The sequence below is a fragment of the Bos grunniens genome, chromosome 12 (genome assembly GCF_055505025.1).
Source record: "Bos grunniens cultivar Pamir isolate PY7600 chromosome 12, Bosgru_T2T1.0, whole genome shotgun sequence".
NCBI lineage: Eukaryota > Metazoa > Chordata > Mammalia > Artiodactyla > Bovidae > Bos > Bos grunniens.
In genome coordinates, this window is record NC_141176.1 from 50,307,259 (window position 1) to 50,330,472 (window position 23,214).

Below are 23,214 nucleotides of genomic sequence, written 5' to 3' on the forward strand. Positions count from 1 at the left end.
AAGAATCAAATACTAATCAAACAACAATAACGATTGCCAACTTAATAGAACACTTACTACATGTCAGGTATGTTGGCCGTACTCACATCCTTACTTAGACTATCTTGGTTAACTTTCACCATAACTACTATGAGCTAGTGGTTATTATAATATTAATATATATATTATAATATTATATAATACATATATTATTTTATAATTATATATAGTATATAATTATATAATATAATTAATATAAATAGTATTATCTAATATAATTATTTAATATAATTGTTATTATATTAATTATTAATAATATTATAATAGCCCATGCTACATATGGAAAAACAGAACTTGAGAAGTTAAGTAGACATGCTAGTCACAGAATCAGACCCTGCATAAATTGAGATCTGAAATCAGACAGTATCAACGGAGAGTCCCTCTCTCCTCCATGTGGTCCCTCAGCTGTCTGGACTTAGCCAATATATTAGGGAAGAAGTATTCAAATTAAGAAACTTTCTGAATACCAGATTCAGAGCAGCATAACAGATCCCATCCTTTCCCCATCCCATCCACAAAGATGAGAATCCTAAGATCAAGTCCCATCGAGGGCCATCTCAGGACCTTCAATCAGTAATAACTTGCAAATAAGGAAACTCAGTATTGATAACTTACTCTGGATATTCTGTTATTCAAGTGCTTTGCTGTCTTAAGTCCTTTATTACTCACCACAAATCTATGAGATAGGAATTATTATCATCATTGGAGAAAACTAAGATTTAGAAAGACTGAGAACCTTGCCCAAGGTCATATAGTTAATGAGCAACAGGTGTGTTAGTCGCTCAATCATGTCCGACTCTTGGCAACCCCATGGACTGTAACCTGCCAGGCCCCTCAATCTATGGAATTCTCCAGGCAAGAGTACCAGAGTATGTTGCTATTCCCTTCTCCAGAGGATCTTCCCAACCCAGAGATCAAACCTGGGTCTCCTGCATTGCAGGCATATTCTTTGCCATCTGAGCCACCAGGAAGCCCCCAGCAACAGGATGGAGCTGGCTCTCAGATCCAGACCACTCATGGCAGAGTCCACACTTTAGAAAAGCACTTCTGGCTAATACAAAATATATACAAATATTGGAGACTTTTAATAAGAGTAAAACCTATAATTTTCATCTTTGAATCCACAGCCCCTAGAACTGAGCCTGACAGTTGGCATCAATAATCACAGATGCTTTAAAAACATTTACTTTGGGCCAAGAACTCAAGGGTTTTGTATAGATACCAACCCATGCATTCTTTGAAACAACTCTGTAAGAAAGATACTATTATTATCTCCATTTTTCAGGTGAGAAAACTGACAAGTGAATGCCAAATGGAAAAAGCCTGGGAAAGAAGGAAGAGAGGGAGGGAGGAAGACAGAGGAAAAGAATATTCAGAAGGTGGACACTCGCTTTTCCAAACAGATTCCTTCTGTAAGCCTGCTCATATTAATACGTGAAGCTCAAACATGTGCCATACAAAAGCGTTCCCACAGCTTGAGCTTTACCTGATATAGAGACAATGAGTGGTTTTATATGATTCAGAGTTTAGATCCCAGGTACATCATTAGTCACTGTTCTGATTTCAAATGTCACCAAGACTCAATGGCTTTTCTGGGCATACAGGCACAGCTGCACCAACCTGTTTCTGTAAGTCTTGAGGTTGTTTATAATGATGTGTTGCACACTCACTCAAGGTAAAGTCACTACAGAGCTTTCTGAATATCTTTTCTCAGAAAGGCTAAAGTTGGCATCCATAATCACGCAAGGGGCAGCATTCTAAAGACAACTAGGGCTGGAGGGAAGTACAGGGGCAGAACCAAGCCTGGCAGAAGCTTGGGATCTTAGCAGATCCAAGGAACATGTGAAAAGAGATCAGGGAGTCAGGCAGGACTAAAGAGCTCATGCAGCAAGCCTTGACTCTCTTGTCATAGAGCTGCTGTTTAGAATCAGGGCTACCATCCCCAGGGATCTTAGGGAAACTGGAAGTCAGAGTGGGATGATAGAGCGGGACTGCAAGTAAGGGCAGGAACCCAGCTCTTAAATTCGGATTACACATTTGATCTCAGTCATTTAAACTAATAAAGTAGGTGTTTTTTCTTGTAGGCTTTGTTTGTGCATGTTCTTGCTGCTACTGCTGCTAAGTAGCTTCAGTCGTGTCCAACTCTGTGTGACCCTATAGGCTCTGGCAGCCCACCAGGCTCCCCTGTCCCTGGGATTCTCCAGGCAAGAATACTGGAGTGGGTTGCCAGTCCCTCCTCCTGGGGATCTTCCTGATCCAGGGATCGAACCCAGGTCTTCTGCATTGCAGGCAGATTCTTTACCATCTGAGCCACGAGGGAAGCCCCATGGTGCTGCCTTAAATTCTAAGATTAGTCTCAGAAGCTAGTAAAGGGCTGGATTTTGACGTGTCTGTTTACTTTGAGTTCAGCCATCTCACTTACTTCTAATGGCTTTTCAGTTGATTCCCACAGATTTTCCAGTCAAAACAAGGCATCCTTTGTAAATGACCATGATGCCTCCATTCTCCCAGTCACTATAACTGCCTCCTTTCATCTTCCTCACATTAAGGAGAATATTGAGAACATTACAGGCCCCCATTTTCTCATCCAAAACCCTTGGTACCAGAATGTTTGGGAATTCCGAATTTTTCAAATGATAAAAATGTGTTAGTAGAGTTTCCTATAGTATGGTATGAGGCAGCACTCCTTGACTAAGCATATTAATGCTTCTTCCAGTAGTAAGAGGAATGTTCTATGGATGAATAGAGGAAGTATAGCATCTCACAGAAGTTCAGGGAGGGTTTTGCTACATATGAGTTATTAAAGGAGAAAAAAAATCTTCTGTTTTTCAGAGCATCGGGATTTCATAATTGCAGAAAAGAGACCATGAATATGAAATAAGAAACTGCGGCTATAATGAGACTCCTTTTTGAGAAGGGACAAAAATGGATGAGACTTAGGTTGTTTCTCTGTGAAGGAGGGAAGTGCTATAAGACAAAGAGGTTAAATGGACAAGAGACAAAAGAAGACCAAAGAAACATTCCCCAAAGGACCAGAAGCAAGCACAAGGACCCCAGCAGAAGTCCTATCTCCAGATGTCACCCTTAGATCTTTCACTCTTAGAACCAGAGCACCCCGGGGCCTAAAAAACACTTAACACACTTCTCTGGTTCCCATTCAGTCATAAAGTCCTGAGATTTAGATCATGGCTTTAATATCTTTGCATCCCTGTATACACCTCGCCTATAACCTGTATCTGCAGCTGTTTAATAAGCCCACCTTTGGGGAATTAATTTCTTTGTGTATGCAAAAGTAGTGAAGTAGGGGAAAAAATGGGAAATATTTTTGGAAGGCAGTAATCTTGGCCACACCATACACAACATGGATTGCCCGTTTCCCTGACAGCAGTCACTAAAGCACAAGTCTGAGGAGTCACAGCAGACAGGAGAGTGGAAAAGATGGACGAGGCTTCAGTTACTCAGCCTAACTGCAGAAAATGAACAAACACTTGACCTCGATGATTTATGAGGTCACTGAAGAGAAAGAAGTGCTCCCTGAGCAAGTGGACTTCCTCATAAAAAAGCTCCGGGTCCTATGAATTCCACCTTTCAACATCACTGTAAAAATCCCTTGGATGGAACCTGTTCAGAAGAAATTCCTTAATAACTCCCAGCCCATAACTCTGGGTCGCGCTTCTGTCTTCTCTCTCCAGTTCAGTGATGTGCCAAGATCACCCTCTTCTCGTCCTCCCTTCATCTTGCCAGTCCTTGTTCCTGCCCACCTTCCATTCACCAGCGTCCTTCTATGTTCACAGGCACCTTCTCTCCCAAGCAAGTATCTGCTGGATACGCACATCCAATTGTCTGGTGAATCTCAAGTTCAGTATGTCCACAATCAAACTCATGGCATTATCACAATCCACTCCTCCCCCTGGCTTTCAAATGTTTATGGCCAGTTTTCCACAGACAAATTTTTAAATAATCATACCTCAAAGAACATCAGATTCTAAATTCCTCTTCATTTTCATTTACATTCTCCCAATCTCCCACCCAGGCTATTTCAATAGTTTCTGCACGGCTGTCTTTTTCTTCAATTCATCCATCACATCAATAGCAATCTTAATCAGTTAGGAATTGCATTCAGCTGTGAATAATAAACCTCTGTAAGGTTTAAACAAGATTAGGGTATATTTTTCTCTTTGACTCAGGTTCCCTCCAACTTTGTACTCCACCATCCTCAGGGAGGGCTTCTTCTTCTCAGACTTTAAAGACGGCTTGCCTGATGGCTCAGTGGTAAAGAATCCACCTGCCAATGCAGGTGACGTGGGTTCAATCCCTGGTCCAGGAAGATCCCACATATTGCAAAGCAGCTAAGCCCGGGCACCACAACTACTGAGCCTGCACTCTAGAGCCGAAAAGGTGCAGTCACTGAGCCCACCCGCCCTAGAGCCCAGGCCCCACCATAAGAGAAGCCACCACAGTGAGAAGCCCCTGCACTCTCTCTAGAGAGTAGCCCCCGTTCCCCCCAACAAAAACCTGTGCAGCAACGAAGACCCAGCACAGCCAAAAATAAAATGTATAAATAAGTAAAAAAGATGGCTCCTGGAATTCAAACCATCTTTTCATTCCCAGGAAAGAAGAAAGATCTAAAGGAAAAGGGGCATGACATCTGAGTCTGCAAGAGCTTTCCTAGAAACTTCCGAAATAACTCCTGCTTACAGTAGAATCTCAGGGCCCCCAAAGCTTCAGGGGAGACTGGGAAACAAAATTTTGGGGGCTGGCATTCATCATTCTCCCTAAATCTGAGGCTGAGGTAGTAAGAAGGGTAAGAAGAATGGTAAGTGGGCAAAATCAGCCTGCCTGTCAGTATTTCAAAAATAAATTTTTAATATACAATAAATATCTAACATAGCTTCATTACCTACAGAGTTAAACCTAAAACTGTAACAACATATTCAAGCCTTTCCAGGATCTACCCCCAACCCATCTCACCAGCTCTTTCTTCTACTTCTCAGAGTAGTAGTTCCCAGATTTTAATGTGCTTATGAATCACCCGGGGAGCTGGTGAAAATGCAGAATCTGTTTTAATAGGTCCGCAATGAGATCTGCGTTTCTGAATTGCTAACAAGTTCCCAGGTGATGCTCCTGCAGCTGGCCCCTGGAGCACAAAGTTCTAGAGCAGCAGTTTTCTACCAGGAGCCTCACTGTCCCCAGGAGACATTTGACAATCTCTGGAGAAACTGCGGTATGTTACAACATGGGGTTGGGGGGTGGTGTGGGGAAGGTGGGCACTGCCAGCAGCTGGAAGTAAATGTCCATGGTAACTACTGGCTTAGTGCCTGACACACTATTGAATGGGCTCCCTTTTATTTGTATATAACACATAGGTGCTTAATACTATTAAAATGTATATATATATATAATATATTTTTATATATATAATATATATATACATACACACACATACACGGATGCTTCAGTTGTACCCAACTCCTTGTGACCATACGGACTGGAACCCACCAGGCTCCTCTGTCCATGGGATTCTCCAGGCAAGAATACTGAAGTGGGATGCCATGCCCTCCTCATGTGATCTTCCTGATCCAGGGATTGAACCCGAGTCTCTTGTGACTCCTGCATTGTGAATCCATAAAGGTGGATTCTTTACCACTGAGCCACCCTCCTGGGAAGCATATATATATACATATATATATATACACACACACACATACATATACACCCTAAGCCTTTAAGAAGTTGCTCTAATGCAATTAACTCACCATACTTCCATCTTTCCTAGTCTCTTCATTGTAACAACCAACAGTGCAGATTGTAACACCTTGCAGTCCTCATAAAACCCAGATATAATTCCTACATACAGGTTTTAAAATGAAGAAGAAAAGAAAGTTAAAAGACCCTCCACTGTCTGGCTTTCATTAAACCTTCCCCGATTCTTTCAGGTCAGGGTTCATGGACCAGTGCCTTTGTACCTGGTTGGCTGAGATTAAAACTGAGTAATAGACCCTCTGTGCCATCAATACAATCCTAATGCATTTTTCATTATGATGAACTCCCACTTGGGCCCTCTTTCTGAGGTTCAGGCAGAGGTAAAAGAGGCATGTCTTGCTTGTTTACTAGCATTTAAACAAGATTGCTCTTTTCCAACAAACGATAACAATTTTGTGCTTAAGATGATTTCTGGGAAGGTAGAAATATTGTATTTATTTGACCATCTGTTAGGAGAGCACTGAGTCAATAGAACAGGCTTTCAACCGATTCACATTCCAGAACTTTAACAAAATATTTTAAGCAAAGGTCACATGGATAGCCCATTTTCCAGTAAATAATACCCAAACACACACACATGCATACTTATCACACATTCTCATACATACACCTACATGTATGTACTGCTCACATGTGTACCAACATGCACACACTGTGAAGATATACATACATGTATACACAAGTATACACTCAGATGCACATACATGCACATACACATATATGCACACCCATGTACCCACACATAGGCATATATATATATATATATATATATATATATGGATGTGAGAGTTGGACTATAAAGAAAGCTGAGCGCCAAAGAATTGATGCTTTTGAATTGTGGTATTGGAGAAGTCTCTTGAGAATTCCTTGGACTGTAAGGAGATCAAACCAGTCAATTCTAAAGGAAATCAACCCTGAATATTCATTGGAATGACTGATACTGAAGCTGAAACTCCAATTCTTTGGCCACTGATGCAAAGAACTGACTAATTGGAAAAGACTCTGATGCTGGGAAAGATTGAAGGCAGGAGAAGGGGACAACAAAGGATGAGATGGTTGGATGGCATCACTGACTTGATGGACATGAGTTTGAGCAAGCTCTGGGAGTTGGTGATGGACAGGAAAGTCTGGCATGCTCTAATCCAGGGGGTCGCAAGGAGTTGGACATGACTGAGTGACTGAACTGAACTGATATACCTGAAGTAGGCTGGAAAGTAAACTCTCAAAGACATGAGGACCTAATCCCTGCCACTTGTTATCTTATTTGGGGAAAAGGTCGTGGATTTAGAAAAGGCAGAAGAAGCAGAGATCAAATTGCCAACATCCATTGGATCATAGGAAAAAGAAGATAATTTCAGAAAAACACCTACTTCTGCTCCATTGACTACACTAAAGCCTTTGATTGTGGGGATCACAACAAACTGTGGGAAATTCCTAAAGAGATGGAAATACCAGACCACCTTACCTGCCTCCTGAGAAACCTGTTTGCACATCAAGAAGCAATAGTTAGAACCTAACATGGAACAAAGGACTGGTTCCAAATTGGGAAAGGAGTACGTCAAGAATGTATATTGTCACCTTGCTTATTTAACTTATATGCAGAGTACATCACACAAAATGTCAGGCTGGATGAATCACAAGCTGGAATTAAGATTGCTGGGAAAAATATCAACAACCTCAGGTATGCAGATGACACCACCCTAATGGCAGAAAGTGAAGAGGAACTAAAGAGCCTCTTGATGAAGATAAGAAAGTGAAAAAACTAGCTTAAAACTCAACAGTCAAAAAACTAAGATTATGGCATCTGGTCCCATCATTTCATGGCAAATAGATGAGAAAAAATGGAAACAATGACAGATTTTCTCTTCTTGGGCTCCAGAATCACTGTGGATGGTGACTGCAGCCATGAAATTAAAAGACGTTTGCTCCTTGGAAGAAAAGCTATGACAAACCTAGACAGTGTATTAAAAAGCAGAGACATCACTTTGATGACAAAGGTCTGTATAGGCAAAGCTATGGTTTTTCCAGTAATCATGTGCGAATGTGAGAACTGGATCATAAAGAAGGTTGAGAGCCAAAGAATTGATGCTTTCCAACTATGGTGCTGAAGACTCTTGAGAGTCCCTTGGACAGCAAGGAGATGAAACCAGTCAATCTTAAAGGAAATCATCCCTGAATATTCATTGGAAGGACTGATGCTGAAGCTCCAATACTTCACCCATCTGATGCGTAGAGCCTGCTCATTGGAAAAGACCCTGATGCTGAGAAAGACTGAGGGTAGGAGGAGAAGGGGGCAGCAGAGGATGAGATGATTGGATGGCATCATTGACTCAATGGACATGAGTTTGAGCAGACTCAGAGAGATAGTGAAGGACAGGGAAGCCTGGCATACTGCAGTCTATAGGGCTGCAAGGAATAGGACACCACTCAGTGACTGAACAACAACAATGTTACTAAGGAGCTTCCCTGGTGGCTCAGAGATAATGAATCCTCCTGCCATGCAGAAGCCACAGGTTCAATCCCTGGGTCGGGGAGATCCCCTGGAGGAAGGCATGGCAACCCATTCCAGTATCCTTGCCTGGAGAATCCCATGGACAGAGAAGCTTGGTGTGCTATAGTCCATAGGGTCTCAAAGAGTCAGACACGACTGAAGCGACTTAGCATGCACACACTCAGTGTTACTAAGGATCTTGTGATGGATGATCATTCTCACTCTGGACTGTCAAGCTGGGTCCTGAATGCCATCACTAGTGTCTTTATAAGAGAGAGCAGGGGGAGACTTCACACACACACACACACAGAGGAGAAATTCCATATGAAGCCAGATGCAGAGACAGGAGTGATGTGGCCATAGTCAAGAACTGCCCAGTGACCAGATGCTGGAAGGAAGGATCAGATTCTCCCTTAGAATGTCCAGAGGGACTGCAGCCCTGACTACACTTTGTTGTTGCTGTTTAGTCTCTCAGTTGTGTCCAACTCTTTGGGACCCCATGGACTGTAGCCCACCAGTCTCCTCTGTCCATGAGGTTTCCCAGGTAAGAACACTGCATTGGGTTGTCATTTCCTTCTCTAGGGGAATCTTCCCAACCCAGGGATCAAACCCACGCCTCCTGCATTGGCAGGCGGATTCTTTATCACTGAGTCACCAGGGAAACCCTGCCTATATCTTGATTTCAGCCCAAATTTCAGACCTCTGGCTTCTAAAACTGTGAGAAAATAAATCTGTATTGTTTTAAGCCATCAAGTTTGTGGTAATTTATTACAGCAGCCCCAGAAAACACCCATCAATATATGCACGCACACACACACACACACACACATGTACACAGTCATATGGCCACATACACACACATGTACACATATGTACACTGGTTACTCATGGACACAGACATGAACATACATACACAGTCCTATACTCACATGGTTGTATACTGTGCTAACAGGTTAACTTGGTTATCTCTAAAACACCTTCAGTGAAACCCCAAACTTGAATCATACTCTTCTCAAATAAAATAAATATGTAATAATTTTTAAAAAAGGTGTCGAAATATTAGTAACAATGAGAGGAGGAAATCATGAACCTGTCCCTATATTTCATCTTTCACATAATTAATAATAATTACGCACATTAGGCAAAAACCTGTTAGGGGTCAAGCCATTGAGCTAATTGTTTCAGAGGTATAATCAACAACCATACACACAGGAGAAACAGAGGGGCAGAGAAGTGAAGTGAAGTGAAAGCCACTTAGCCATGTCCTCTTTGCAACCCCATGGACTATACAGTCCATGGAATTCTCCAGGCCAGAATACTGGAGTGCGTAGCCTTTCCCTTCTCCAGGGGGGTCTTTCCAACCCAGGGATAGAATCCAGGTCTCCCGTATTGCAGGCAGATTCTTTACCAGCTGAGCCACCAGGGAAGCCCAAGAATACTGTCCCTTCTCCAGATGATCTTCCCAACACAGGAATCGAACCGGGCTCTCCTGCACTGTAGGCAGATTCTTTACCAACTGAGCTGTCAGGGAAGCCCGAGGGGCAGAGCAGTTGAACAAATTAAGGTCACAGACTGATGGAAGTGAGATGAGAACCCAGGCGTTAGGACTCCAGAGGCCACATTTTAACCAAAAGAAACAGTGTCATTTAAAATCTCAGTATTTTCTTTAATGAACACCTATGTGTTTAGTTCCACATTCCGACAGCATCGCTACTATATTTCCATGCCACAACACTGGTGCATGTTCTGGTACTGTAGCTAACTGAGTCGTCGTCACTGAAATCAGAGTTCCGTCTGATAAAGGCCTCTGTCCCCGCCCCAGCCCCCCACCTAGTATGAGGCCTTTTTGCTGCTGTGGAGACAGGATATGCGCTGAGCACGCAAAGGCCTGAGCCTCTACTTGTAGCACCTCCACTGGGCTTCCAGGGTGCCTTAAATCCTGCTCCCTCCACTGGGCCAATTGGAACCACACAGGCTCTTACAGCTCTTTCCTGTGACTGTGATTTTGGAAATACTGCTATCTTTCTGTTGCATATACATAAGGCACATATTTTGATGCACAAATAAAAAAATGTGTTGTTGTTACATGTTTATACTAAGGTCTATGTAAGCAAATCAAAACCTAAACTTGTAAATGTCTCAAGGTTGCAAAAGCAGAATATTAAGGACAGACAATCATGAACAGCCACCTAGACTTTAAGCCACAGCTAGTCAATAACTGCCTCCTTTTATCCCCACCTTTTTTCTGTAAAAAGCCGTTTCTGGAGCCATCACTGGTAGCCAGTTCCAGTTTGCTGCTGCCCCATTCTGATTGATTTTTGCTCAGATAAACTCTCAAAATTTTTAACCTATCTCCAGTTTTATCTTTTAACAGCATAAAGGGAACAGCTGAGTCAAATGCCAGGCTCCAAAGTTGAAAGTAGCTCTGGCCACAGGCGTGAATTCAGGGCCATTATATCAGTGGAGACAAAGGAGGGTTTATTCCTTGGATTTATTTTGATTTTTTTAAAGCTGTAAATGCAGGAGGAACGGGGCCTCACCTTGTACCTCCCTGTTCTCCCTCCCTCTCCTTCTTTCATTTGTTGTGAGAGGGCGGCTCAAGTGAAGGTGACAACCCTAATCAGGGACAGGGTGAGGATGGCAGGAGCAAATGGAAATGTCACATCCAGACAGACTTGGGAGGAAAAAAAAAGTAATTGTGGCTTCTCACAGGAGAATATCAGGCAGGAAATGGCAGTACTCTGAGAGATAAGCCACACGCCTCCCCTATCTGAGGATCTCAGTGAATCCTGATGGATCCCGGAGGGCAGCAGAATGTCTGGAAGATTAAGCCAGGAGTAAATGGGAGAAAGGCGGTGGGGAGGGCCTATGCATGGGGGCGGGCGGGGGGGGGGGGGGGTGGTGCAGGGGGAGGGTGTGGCTCTTATCCACATCGAATCACAGCAATATCAGAGTGTCACTCACTTCCCTCCATGGACAATAGGGAAACCATGACATTCTACTGTGACCACAATCCCTGCATGTGCTTTTGTACAGTTCTCTCCTTTTTCTAAAGTAGAATGATTTACACCACGTGGATGAAACCTTTCCCAGTAGATAAAATGACATCCTGTGGGTACTGTTTTGATATGGTCTGCTATATCTCAGGGTTTAAAACCAATTTCTCTGCTTCCTTCTCTTGGTTTAAAATAGTTACAGTGCTAGAATACAGGTGTTTGCTCTCATATTTTGACATCTGTGAATGTTTCTTAAATTTGAAGAAAAAAAAAATTCTATACAGTGTTTAGCTAACCTGGAAAATGGCAACTGAAGAAAAGCTAAAATAATTGTGGGAACTCAGTTACAGAAGTCTTTCCTTTGTTTTATTTCTACTGTTCTTTCCTTCCTTCTATCCTTCCTTCCTTCTTTATTTATATATTAGCTGAAGAGCAACTATTTGTGGATTGGAGTTGTTCCCTCTGTTGTGGGCAGGTTTTCATGATGCTCTCTTTTGGAACACAAAGGAAAGGCCAATCCTCACTCTGTATTCAGAGAAAACTGAACACAGATGTCAAGGACAGATGAGATATTGGGGTGAATCATTTTGTCTTTTGCCAAACCGTCTCCTAGAAGAAGGAGAAACGTGTTCCCTAAACGTGGAGTAGACTCTAAGGCTGATGAAACCTGTACAGAGTAGCTCCAACTGTAAGACACAGACTGTTTGTTACACAGACTGTTACTGACCCAATTATGACTCCCTGTCAGATCTGTTTCTTTTTCGTTAACCTTTGTTTCCCCTTGCTTTTGTTCACTAAAAAGATACTATTTCTACATAATGGCCTGCCTCAGGGTACCCTGCCCCTCTACCTAAATATTAAACCAAAGTGCCTTTGTTCAGGACCCTATCTACCTGTGTTTGGCTACAGGAAGGAAGAAATTAACATATTGCTTCCCTGGGGTTGGTCATTCTAGGGGATCTGCAAGATTAATGTCCTTTTTACTTCCTCACTTTCCCTAGCTCTGCTCTATAAAAGAAACTGGCACCCAGACCCTGATAAGATGGTTATTTTGAGACACTAGTCTGCCATCTTCTCAGTCAGCAGGCTTTCTGAATAAAATTGTGTTCCTTGAACCAAAACCTCACCTCCTGGCTATTTGGCCAGTCGTGCATTGAGTAGACGGAGAAGGCAATGGCACCCCACTCCAGTACTCTTTTCTGGAAAATCCCATGGATGGAGGAGCCTGGTGGGCTGCAGTCCATGGGGTCGCTGGACACGACTCAGTGACTTCACTTTCACTTTTCATTTTCATGCATTGGAGAAGGAAATGGCAACCCACTCCAGTGTTCTTGCCTGGAGAATCCCAGGGACAGTGGAGCCTGGTGGGCTGCCAGTCTATGGGATCACACAGAGTCGGACACAACTGAAATGACTTAGCAGCAGCAGCAGCAGTGAGTAGAATGAGCTTGGACTTAATAACAGGAGTGCTCATCATTAGGATTATATTAAATTGGGGGTTGGCCCAAAAAGTTCATTTAGTTAACGAATACATTGTTCAATAAAGTTCTTGGTGAAAATGAAATCATGTCTTTTATTTTACTTAAAACCAGATGAAAGTTTTGGTTAACCCAATTGCTGCACCATTGTGTAAGCCTTACATGAGCTTTGAGAGATTGACAGGAGGCAGTTGGTTTAGCTTGGAGCTTAGAGAAGAAAGTTTTGAAACACCCTCAATGTGACTTGGATGATCCTCCTGTTCCTCTGGATCAAACAATACACAGATATATGACCTAGGCAGTAGGCAGACAGGTTACAGAATATAGAAGCATTCTATGTTCTGGGTCAAGGGTCCCCAGGAGGAATTCAGGTCAGTTCAGTCCAGTTCAGTCCAGTTCAGTCGCTCAGTCGTCTCCAACTCTCTGCAACCCCATGGACAGCAGCATGCCAGGCTTCCCTGTCCATCACCAACTCCCAGAGCTAATTCAAACTCATGTCCATCGAGTCAGTGATGTCATACAACCATCTCATCCTCTGTCACCCTCTTCTCCTCCTGCCTTCAATCTTTCCCAGCATCAGGGTCTTTTCAAATAAGTCAGTTCTTTGAATCAGTTGGCCAAAGTATTGGAGCTTCAGCTTCAGCATCAGTCTTTCCAATGAATAGTCAGGACTGATTTCCTTTAGGATTGACTGGTTTGTTCTCCCTGCAGTCCAAGGGACTCTCTAGAGTCTTCTCCAACACCATAGTTCAAAAGTATCAATTCTTTGGCACTTAGCTTTCTTTCTGGTCCAACTCACATCCATACATGACTACTGGAAAAGCCATAGCTTTGACTAGACAGACCTTTCTTGGTAAAGTACTATCTCTGCTTTTTAATATGCTATCTAGGTTTATCATAGCATTTCTTCCAAGGAGCAAGTGTCTTTTAACTTCATGGCTACAGTCACCATCTGCAGTGATTTTGGAGCCCAAGAAAAGAAAGTCTGTCATTGTTTCCACTGCTTCCTGATCTATTTGCCATGAAGTGATGGGGCCGGATGACATGATCTTAAATTTTGAATGCTGAGTTTAAGCCAGGAGGAATTACTTGGCAAGAAAACGTCAAGAATAAAACACCCTCCTGAAGACAGATCTTTGCATGTGGGGACATAATTTTTAAATCTTTTTTAAAAGTGCTTAATTTGTTCCCTGATTACAGCTTATTTCTACTCATTTTTAATGAAGTAAGCATTTTTTTCTTGCACATTTCATTTTGAAAGGTACACAAATCTTAAATAGAAAGTTATCAAATATGGACACATCCATATAACCATAACCTAGATCAAGACATAGAATATTTCTGGGCAAAACTCTCTGCTCTCCCAAAGGTAAACACTATTCCAGCTTTCATCACTATAAAGTAGCTTTGCCTGAAATTGTACTTTCTATGAATTGAATTATACCATATGTGATCTTTTTGTGTCTGGCTCTTTTTGCTCCATGATTGTCACTGAGATTCATCAGGTTACTGCATTCTTTTTATTGTTGTGAGGCATTCTGTGATATAAATATATAAAAATTTATTTACCCATTCTAATGATCATGGACATTTTAGTTGTTCTCACTTGGGGGGTATAATAAACAACAGTACTACTCTATAAGAGTTTATGTATAACATGTTGTTTGGTGTATATTAACACTCAGCTTCTGAGGGGTATATGCTCAGAACTGGTGCTAAGGATTAGAAAGAATGGATACTTATACCTGTAATGGATACTTTTACCTTGGCTATTCTAGGTCTTTTAATGTCTAATATATGTTTACAAAGTGTTTTTAAACAATTTACACTTCCACCACCTCTGCGTGGGTGCCGATATCTTGTATTGCTGGTTCTTTTTCTTTCAGCCATTCTACTTGGTGTATAATAGTTTTATAATGTAGGTGTAATTTAAATGTGTTTGAACTTATGGAGCATCTTTTGGTAATGCTTCATTAGAATGTTCTCCTTCATAAAGTCACTATTTGTCTCTTGTTTTCAGTCATTTTTTATGGACTTACAGAAGATGATAGAATGGATAGACAGATGGTAGAGTGGATAGACAGACATCTACTGATAAAGATATTTAACAAAACATGCAGCTAACATTATGCATTCCCAGTCTTCTCCTAGTATATGACTTGCCTCTTATTGTTTTGTTTTAAACAGAATGTCTAAATTTAATGAACTCCAAAATTTACTAATATATTCTTTTGTGATTGCCTGAAAGTCACTTCAGTCATGTCCAACCCTTTGGGACCCTATGGACAGTAGTCAACCAGGCTCCTCTGTCCGTGGAATTTTCCAAGCAAGAATACTTGGAAATGGCCACACTTCCGGCAGGTGGCCATTTCCTTCTCTAGGGGATCTTCCCAACCCAGGGATCAAACTCCTGTCTCTTATGTCTCTGGCGTTGGCAGGCAGTTTCTTCATCACTAGCACTGCCTGGGAAGCCCTCTTTTGTGATTAATATATTCTGATGTAAACTTTAGGAAATCATTTCTACCCTAAATTCAAGAAGATATCCTTCTATCTTATTCTCTAAGCTTTGTTTTTTATCTTATACATTTGGGTCTATAATACATCTTACATGAATTTCTGCACATAACGTGAGATGGTGGTCAGTGTTAATTTTTTTTCCATGTGGTTATCCAACTGACCCTATCCTCCCAGATCACCTTCCTCCCACATATTGCTGTGGCTCCTCTGTCATAAATCAGATGAACATATATGCATGGGCCTGTTTCTGGGCTAATACAGTCATTTCTATGACAACATAATAAATAAATCTTTATATCTGCTAGTGTAAGTTCTCCATCTTTATTTTTTTTCAAATTTGCCTTGACTATTCTAGGTCTTGTAAGGTCTCATATGTGTTTTAGAATTAGATTGTCAATATCATACACATACACAGACCACTGAGATTTTTAATGGGATACTATTGAACTTATGTTAACTTATGAACAGTAGGGAAGCATATGCCTGCCAATGTAGGAGACTCAGGAGCTGTTGGTTCGATCCCTGGGTAGGGAAGCTCCCTGGAGAAGGAAATGGCAACCTGCTCCAGTATTCTCACTTGGGAAATTTCATAGACATAGGAGCCCAGCAGGCTGCAGACCATGGGATCGCAGTCAGACATGACTGAGCACACATGCATTGAACTTATAGGCCTATTTAGGAAGACGTTACATCTTAATAACATTGAGTCTTCATGAAAGTTCTTCCTTTTAATCAGGTCATCTTAATTCTTCTTAGCAACATAGTTTGCAGTATAGAGGTCTTTTAGTTCTTTCTGTAGACTTATTCATTAGTACTAAAGATTCTTGTTATTTTTATTAGATTTATTCCCAGATACTAAAGATTCTTGCTATTTTTAATCATCACTTCTACTTGGCTGATGTTAGTTTATAGGAATAAAACTGATTTTTATTTTGATACTGATGTTGTGCCCAGTAATCTTACTAAATTCACTCAATAGTTCTAGTAATTTGTACATTCTTTGTATTTATATACTCTTTTGTCTTTTATATGTAATAATATCATCTGCCAATAATGGTAGTGTTGTTTTTCCTTCTCAACCTTTATAAATTTTATTATTCTTTATTACCTCGTTGCAGTGGATACTTCTAGTACATTGAACAGAAGTAGAGGCAACAGACATCTTTGTCTTGCTTCTGAACTCAGATAAAGCAATCAACACTTTACCACTAAGAACTGGCTTACGTAGGTATACTATACCACATTTGGAATGTTTCTATTTGTAAATTGATAAGCATTTTTTAAACTTATGAGCACTGAATTTTAAAAAATGCTTTTTTGGCATAATTTGAGAAAATCATGTTTTTTCCCCATATTTGTGCAAATATGAAAAATTACACTGATTGATCTATACATAATAGTTAAATCAACTTGGCATTTCTAAAATAAACCCAGTTAGATCATGGTATAATTTGCTATTAATGTATCTCTGGAATTGATTTGTTAATGACTTTTTAGGATTATTTGTGTGTGTCTATATTTGTGAAAGAAATTATCCAGTAATTTTCCATTCTTATAACATCCTTATCTGGAGAAGGAAATGGCAACCCACTCCAGTATTCTTGCTTGGAGAATCCCGTGGACAGAGGAGCCTGATGGGCTGCCATCTATGGGGTCGCACAGAGTTGGACACGACTGAAGTGACTTCGCAGTAGCAGCAGCATCTTTATCAGGCTTTTATCTCAGTGTTTTGCTGGATATACAAAATTAGTTCCAAAGTATTTCCTTTCCAACTTTTCTGGAAGACTTTTTTTTTTTTAATCTGATATTATTTCTTCTCTACATATTTGAAAAAATTTGCCAGTGGAAATATCCAGACCAGGAATTTTTGTTGTTTTCCTTGTTGTTGTTTCTTTTATGAAAATGCTTTTAAATAGAAATTTGCTATTTTAAAGATAAATATAGAAAGATTTCATTTCTGATAATTGTAAAGTAATTCCTGTCAGACTGACCCTTTCACAGATAACAGGTTTAAACCCTGGACAAAGTACAATAAAAATAAATACTATTTAAAAGTACTAGAGAGCAAGAACAAAAATATCAGGTTATAGAGGGAAGTTGACATTCAGAAGAGCATAGCATGTGAAGTTTAACTTTTTTTTTGTTTTAAGCAACTGAAAGCCAGAGGACAGACAAAAATAGGCACCATACATGGTAATGAAAATTTCAATAAAAAGCCAATAATTGCTCTGGACTAAAAGCTCAGAAAAGAGAATTCCACAGGAATCCACATCCAGGGTGTGTCCAAATATCTGGCCAACCATGAGCCACACATGTAAACATCAGACTCAAAGAAGCCCAGCTAAAGACAGAACTGGGCTGAGATTTGAGCTGTTGTCCAAGACGCAGTATTACAGTTTGAGTCCAGCCAAATTCAACCAAGTTTAATGTTCCAAAAAAAAAAAAAGAAGCAGCCCACAACACTCTTTGGAGGTAAGTAACAGAGTCTAAAGTGCTACTACATAATGTTCACAATGTCCACTGTACAACTCCAAATTACTCAACACTAAGAAAATGTGATCCATTCTCAAGAGAAAAGACAATCACCATAAGATGATCTGGAAGTAATATTTGGTAGATAATGATTTTAACGCAGCTGTGTAAGTATGCCCTGTAAGTATGTAAAGCAACTGTGTAAGTATATGTAAATGACATACAGAGAAATGTAATCAAGAAAGAAATAAGAACTATAAAAAATCAAATAAAAATTTAGAACTGAAAATATAAATATAAAACTTTAAAAAGTCATCAGATTGGCTTAACAAGAGATTTGAGAGGAAAGGAGAGAATATCAGCAAATTAACAATGAAGATATAGAAATTATCTGATCTGAAAAATAGATTTAAAAAATGATAAGGTTTGAAAATAATATGAAATTATCTACTATATGTGTAAATGGAGTCCCAGAAGGAGATAAGAGAGTGATGGGAGAAAAAAAAAAAAAACTACGTAAAAATAAACACATGGAAGACTGAGGTATCAGGGCAAAGTCCATTCCTTTGTTTGAGTTTCTGCATTACAAATTACCACAGTCTTAGCATCTTGCAACAACACACATTTACCATCTCACAGTTTTTTAAGTGCAACATCTGCTACTGCTACTGCTAAGTCACTTCAGTCGTGTCCGACTCTGTGCGACCCCATAGACGGTAGCCACCAGGCTCCCCCGTCCCTGGGATTCTCAGGCAAGAACACTGGAGTGGGTTGCCATTTCCTTCTCCAATGCATGAAAGTGAGAAGTGAAGGCAGGCTCAATTGGATTCTTTGCTCAGAGTCTCACAAAGCCAAAATCAAGGAGTCACCCAGGCTAGGTTCTTACCTGGTGATTCTAGGGAGAGTTGGCTACCAAACTTATGCAGGTGGTTGGCTGAATTGTTTCTTACAATTTTAAAACTGAGGTTCCATCTTCTCCCTGGCAATGAGGAAGAGGTAATATTCAGTGATGTGAGGCCTCAGGCGCTTCCATGTGATTTCCCTCCATCTGAGCAAAGGGGAACCTTCCTTCTGTCAAGTCCCCTGCCTTCTTCAAATCGCTCTGACATCTGTGACCAGCCAGAGGAAGCTATCTGCATTAGTCAGCTAGTGAACAGATTAGGGGCACCCAGGTACCTAACTTTTCCCATATACTGCAGCTTATTCATGAAAATGATATCTCGTCATATTCACAATCCTGGGGAGAAGACAGTAAATCTTTGGGAAACGACTTGGGATTCTTCCTGCTGAAATAGTAAAAGAAAGCTGGGTTGATTATATTAATATCAGATAATTCAGACATAAAAAGAAAATTTTAATAATAATAATTGGGTTAGTTTAAAAAGGGAAATAATAGTCATGTTGGACAACATCACCTATTCAATGGACATGAACTTGCACAAACTCCAGGAGATGGTGTTGACTGGCAGGGAGATGGTGAGGGACAGGGAGGCATGCTGCAGTCCATGGAGTCACAGAGTCAGACATGACTTAGTGACTGAACAACAACATTAATATACATAAAGCAAAAATGGACAGAATTAAAGGGAAAAATTGGCCAAAAGCATAGTTAATGAGTTTAATGCCTCGCTCTCAAAAACTGATAAATTAAGTAGACAACATTTAGTAAGATAAATGGTCCTGCTGCATATTCTACGTTCAAACCAGAAAACATGAACACCATCAAAACTGTGGCCTAATATTCATGTAGCACTACCCTTGGCAGTGCTTCCCTGTAGCACAGATGGTAAAGAATTTGGCTGCAATGCCAGAGACTCAGGTTCGATCCCTGGGTCGGGAAGATCCTCTGGAGAAACAAATGAATTTACTCACTTTAGTATTCTTGCTTGGAGAATCCCCATGGATGGAGGAAACCAGCAGCTGCAGTCCATGGGGTCACAAAGAGTTGGACACAACTGAGCAACTAACACTACTACTACTACCCTTAGTAACTTCTGAATACATGTAATTTCAAAGAATACATGGGCTTCCCTCATAGCTCAGTCGGTAAAGAGATTGACTGCAATGCAGGAGACCTAGGTTAGATACCTGGGTCAGGAAGATATCCTGGAGAAGGAAATGGCAACCCGCTCCAGCATTCTTGCCCGGAGAATCCCATGGACAGAGGAGCCTCGCAGGCTACAGTCTATGGGGTCACAAGAGTCGGACACGACTGAGCGACTAAGCACCCACACACACAGTACATTAACCAAGCTACATTATATATTAAGCATAAAGAAAGTGTAAGAGGATTATGGTCATATGTTCATATGTTCTCATTACAAGATAAATACAGATGTAGAAAACAAATTTATGGTTACCAGGGGGTAAGAGGGAGAGGGATAAATTGGAAGATTGGGATTGACATAAACACACTACCATAGATAAAATAGATAACTAATAAGGATTTCCTGTATAGCATAGGAAACTCTACTCAGTACTCTGTAATGGCCTATATGGGAAAAAAAACATAAAAAGAGTGAATATATGTCTATATCATAACTGATTCACATTGCTATACACCTGAAACTAATACAACATTGTAAATCAACTATACTCTAATACAAACATATATATATTTGTATTATATATGTGTGTGTATATATATATATATATATGAAAGTGAAAGTGAAGTCGATCAGTCGTGTCTGACTCTTTGTGACCCCATGGACTGTAGCCTACCAGGCTTCTTAGTCCATGGGATTTTCCAGGCAAGAGTACTGGAGTGGGTTGCCATTTCCTTCTCCAGGGGATCTTCCCAAACCAGGGATTGAACCCGAGTCTCCCACATTGTAGGCAGACGCTTTACCCTCTGAGCCACCAGGGAAGCACATATGTGTGTGTGTGTGTGTATATATATATAAAACACTACTAAATAACCCATGGATCAAATAAGAAATCACAATGAAAATATATTTTTAAAAAATCTTTGAACAGAATGATAGTGAAAAAAATATCAAAATCTATGTATCTCAAAGAAAATATAAAGTTTTAAGCACATATTAGCAAATAAGAAAAGTCAAAAAATCTATGATTTAAAATTCTATCTAAAAAAAGAAAAACAAAGGAAGAAGAAAGGAAATAAGAGCAGAAATCAATGAAATAGGAAATAGACAAATGACAAAGAAAAGTTAGAGGAAAACAACAGAATGGGAAAGACTAGAGATCTCTTGAAGAAAATTAGAGATACCAAGAGAACATTTCATGCAAAGATGGGCTCGATAAAGGACAGACATGGTATGGTATGCTTCTAACAGAAGCAGAAGATATTAAGAAGAGGTGGCAAGAATACACAGAAGAACTGTACAAAAAAGAACTTCACGACCCAGATAATCACGATGGTGTAATCACTCACCTAGAGCCAGACATCCTGGAATGTGAAGTCAAATGGGCCTTCGCAAGCATCACTTCGAACAAAGCTAGTGGAGGTGATGGAATTCCAGTTGAGCTATTTCAAATCCTGAAAGAAGATATTAAGAAGACGTGGCAAGAATACACAGAAGAACTTACAAAAAAGATCTTCATGACCCAGATAATCACAATGGTGTGATCACTCACCTAGAGCCAGACATCCTGGAATGTGAAGTCAAGTGGGCCTTAGCAAGCATCACTACGAACAAAGCTAGTGGAGGTGATGGAATTCCAGCTGAGCTATTCCAAATCCTGAAAGATGATGCTGTGAAAGTGCTGCACGCAATATGCCAGCAAATTTGGAAAACTCAGCAGTGGCCACAGGACTGGAAAAGGTCAGTTTTCATTCCAATCCCAAAGAAAGGCAATGCCAAAGAATGCTCAAACTACCACACAATTGCACTCATCTCACATGCTAGTAAAGGGATGCTCAAAATTCTCCAAGCCAGGCTTCAGCAATACGTGAACCCTGAACTTCCTGATGTTCAAGCTGGTTTTAGAAAAGGCAGAGGAACCAGAGATCAAATTGCCAACATCCGCTGGATCATTGAAAAAGCAAGAGAGTTCCCAAAAAACATCTATTTCTGCTTTATTGACTATGCCAAAGCCTTGACTGTGTGGATCACAATAAGCTGTGGAAAATTCTAAAAGAGATGGGAATACCAGACCACCTGACCTGCCTCTTGAGAAATCTGTATGCAGGTCAGGAAGCAACAGTTAGAACTGGACATGGAACAACAGACTGGTTCCAAATAGGAAAAGGAGTACGTCAAGGCTGTATATTGTCACCCTGTTTATTTAACTTATATGCAGACTACATCATGAGAAACCCTGGACTGGAAGAAACACAAGCTGGAATCAAGATTGCCAGGAGAAATATCAATAACCTCAGATATGCAGATGACACCACCCTTATGGCAGAAAGTGAAGAGGAACTAAAAAGCCTCTTGATGAAAGTGAAAGTGGAGAGTGAAAAAGTTGGCTTAAAGCTCAACATTCAGAAAACGAAGATCATGGCATCTGGTCCCATCACTTCATGGGAAATAGATGGGGAAACAGCAGAAACAGTGTCAGACTTTACTTTTTGGGGCTCCAAAATCACTGCAGATGGTGACTGCAGCCATGAAATTAAAAGATGCTTACTCCTTGGAAGGACAGTTATGACCAACCTAGATAGCATATTCAAAAGCAGAGACATTACTTTGCCAACAAAGTTTCGTCTAGTCAAGGCTATGGTTTTTCCTGTGGTCATGTATGGATGTGAGAGTTGGACTGTGAAGAAGGCTGAGTGCCAAAGAATTGATGCTTTTGAACTGTGGTGTTGGAGAAGACTCTTGAGAGTCCCTTGGACTGCAAGGAGATCCAACCAGTCCATTCTGAAGGAGATCAGCCCTGGGATTTCTTTGGAAGGAATGAGCTAAAGCTGAAACTCCAGTACTTTGGCCACCTCATGCGAAGAGTTGACTAATTGGAAAAGACTCTGATGCTGGTAGGGACTAGGGGCAGGAGGAGAAGGGGACGACAGAGAATGAGATGGCTGAATGGCATCACTGACTCGATGGACGTGAGTCTGAGTGAACTCCGGGAATTGGTGATGGACAGGGAGGCCTGGCGTGCTGTGATTCATGGGGTTGCAAAGAGTTGGACACGACTGAGCCACTGAACTGAACTGAACTGATGAAAAACTTTATGCTAAAAAATTTAACAATTTAAGTAAAATGAACTGGCCTCTTCCCATGCACACAATCTACAGCCATATACAGCACAATTCCTGAAAAAAAATCCAGAAATTAGCTGAAGAGCAATTTCTACAGAATTGAAGAATGAAAAAAAAAAAAAAAAAAAACATTGAAATGGGTAGAAAGTTTGAGATACTCTTGGCATAAACCCCACCTGGCACAGCAATATACAATCAGCAGGGAATATACAATCTGACCCTCCCATCACAGAGTTAAGGGTTGTAAAAAAGTGAAAGTGTTAGTTGTTCAGTTATGTCTGACTCTTGCAA

At 40.7% G+C, this 23,214-nt stretch overlaps 1 long non-coding RNA gene across 1 annotated transcript in view; it reads right to left on the bottom strand.

Annotated features, from left to right (window-relative positions):
- The window catches only part of LOC147361748 (uncharacterized), a 167,826-nt gene extending 146,569 nt beyond the window's left edge, over positions 1–21,257 (bottom strand). The window contains exons 1-2 of the long non-coding RNA XR_015138223.1: positions 21,151–21,257; positions 18,643–18,735 (exon numbers count right to left, since the gene is read on the bottom strand). This is a non-coding gene — a long non-coding RNA (uncharacterized LOC147361748). The remainder of the gene's footprint in view (positions 1–18,642; positions 18,736–21,150) is intronic.
- Positions 21,258–23,214: the final 1,957 nt, after the last annotated feature.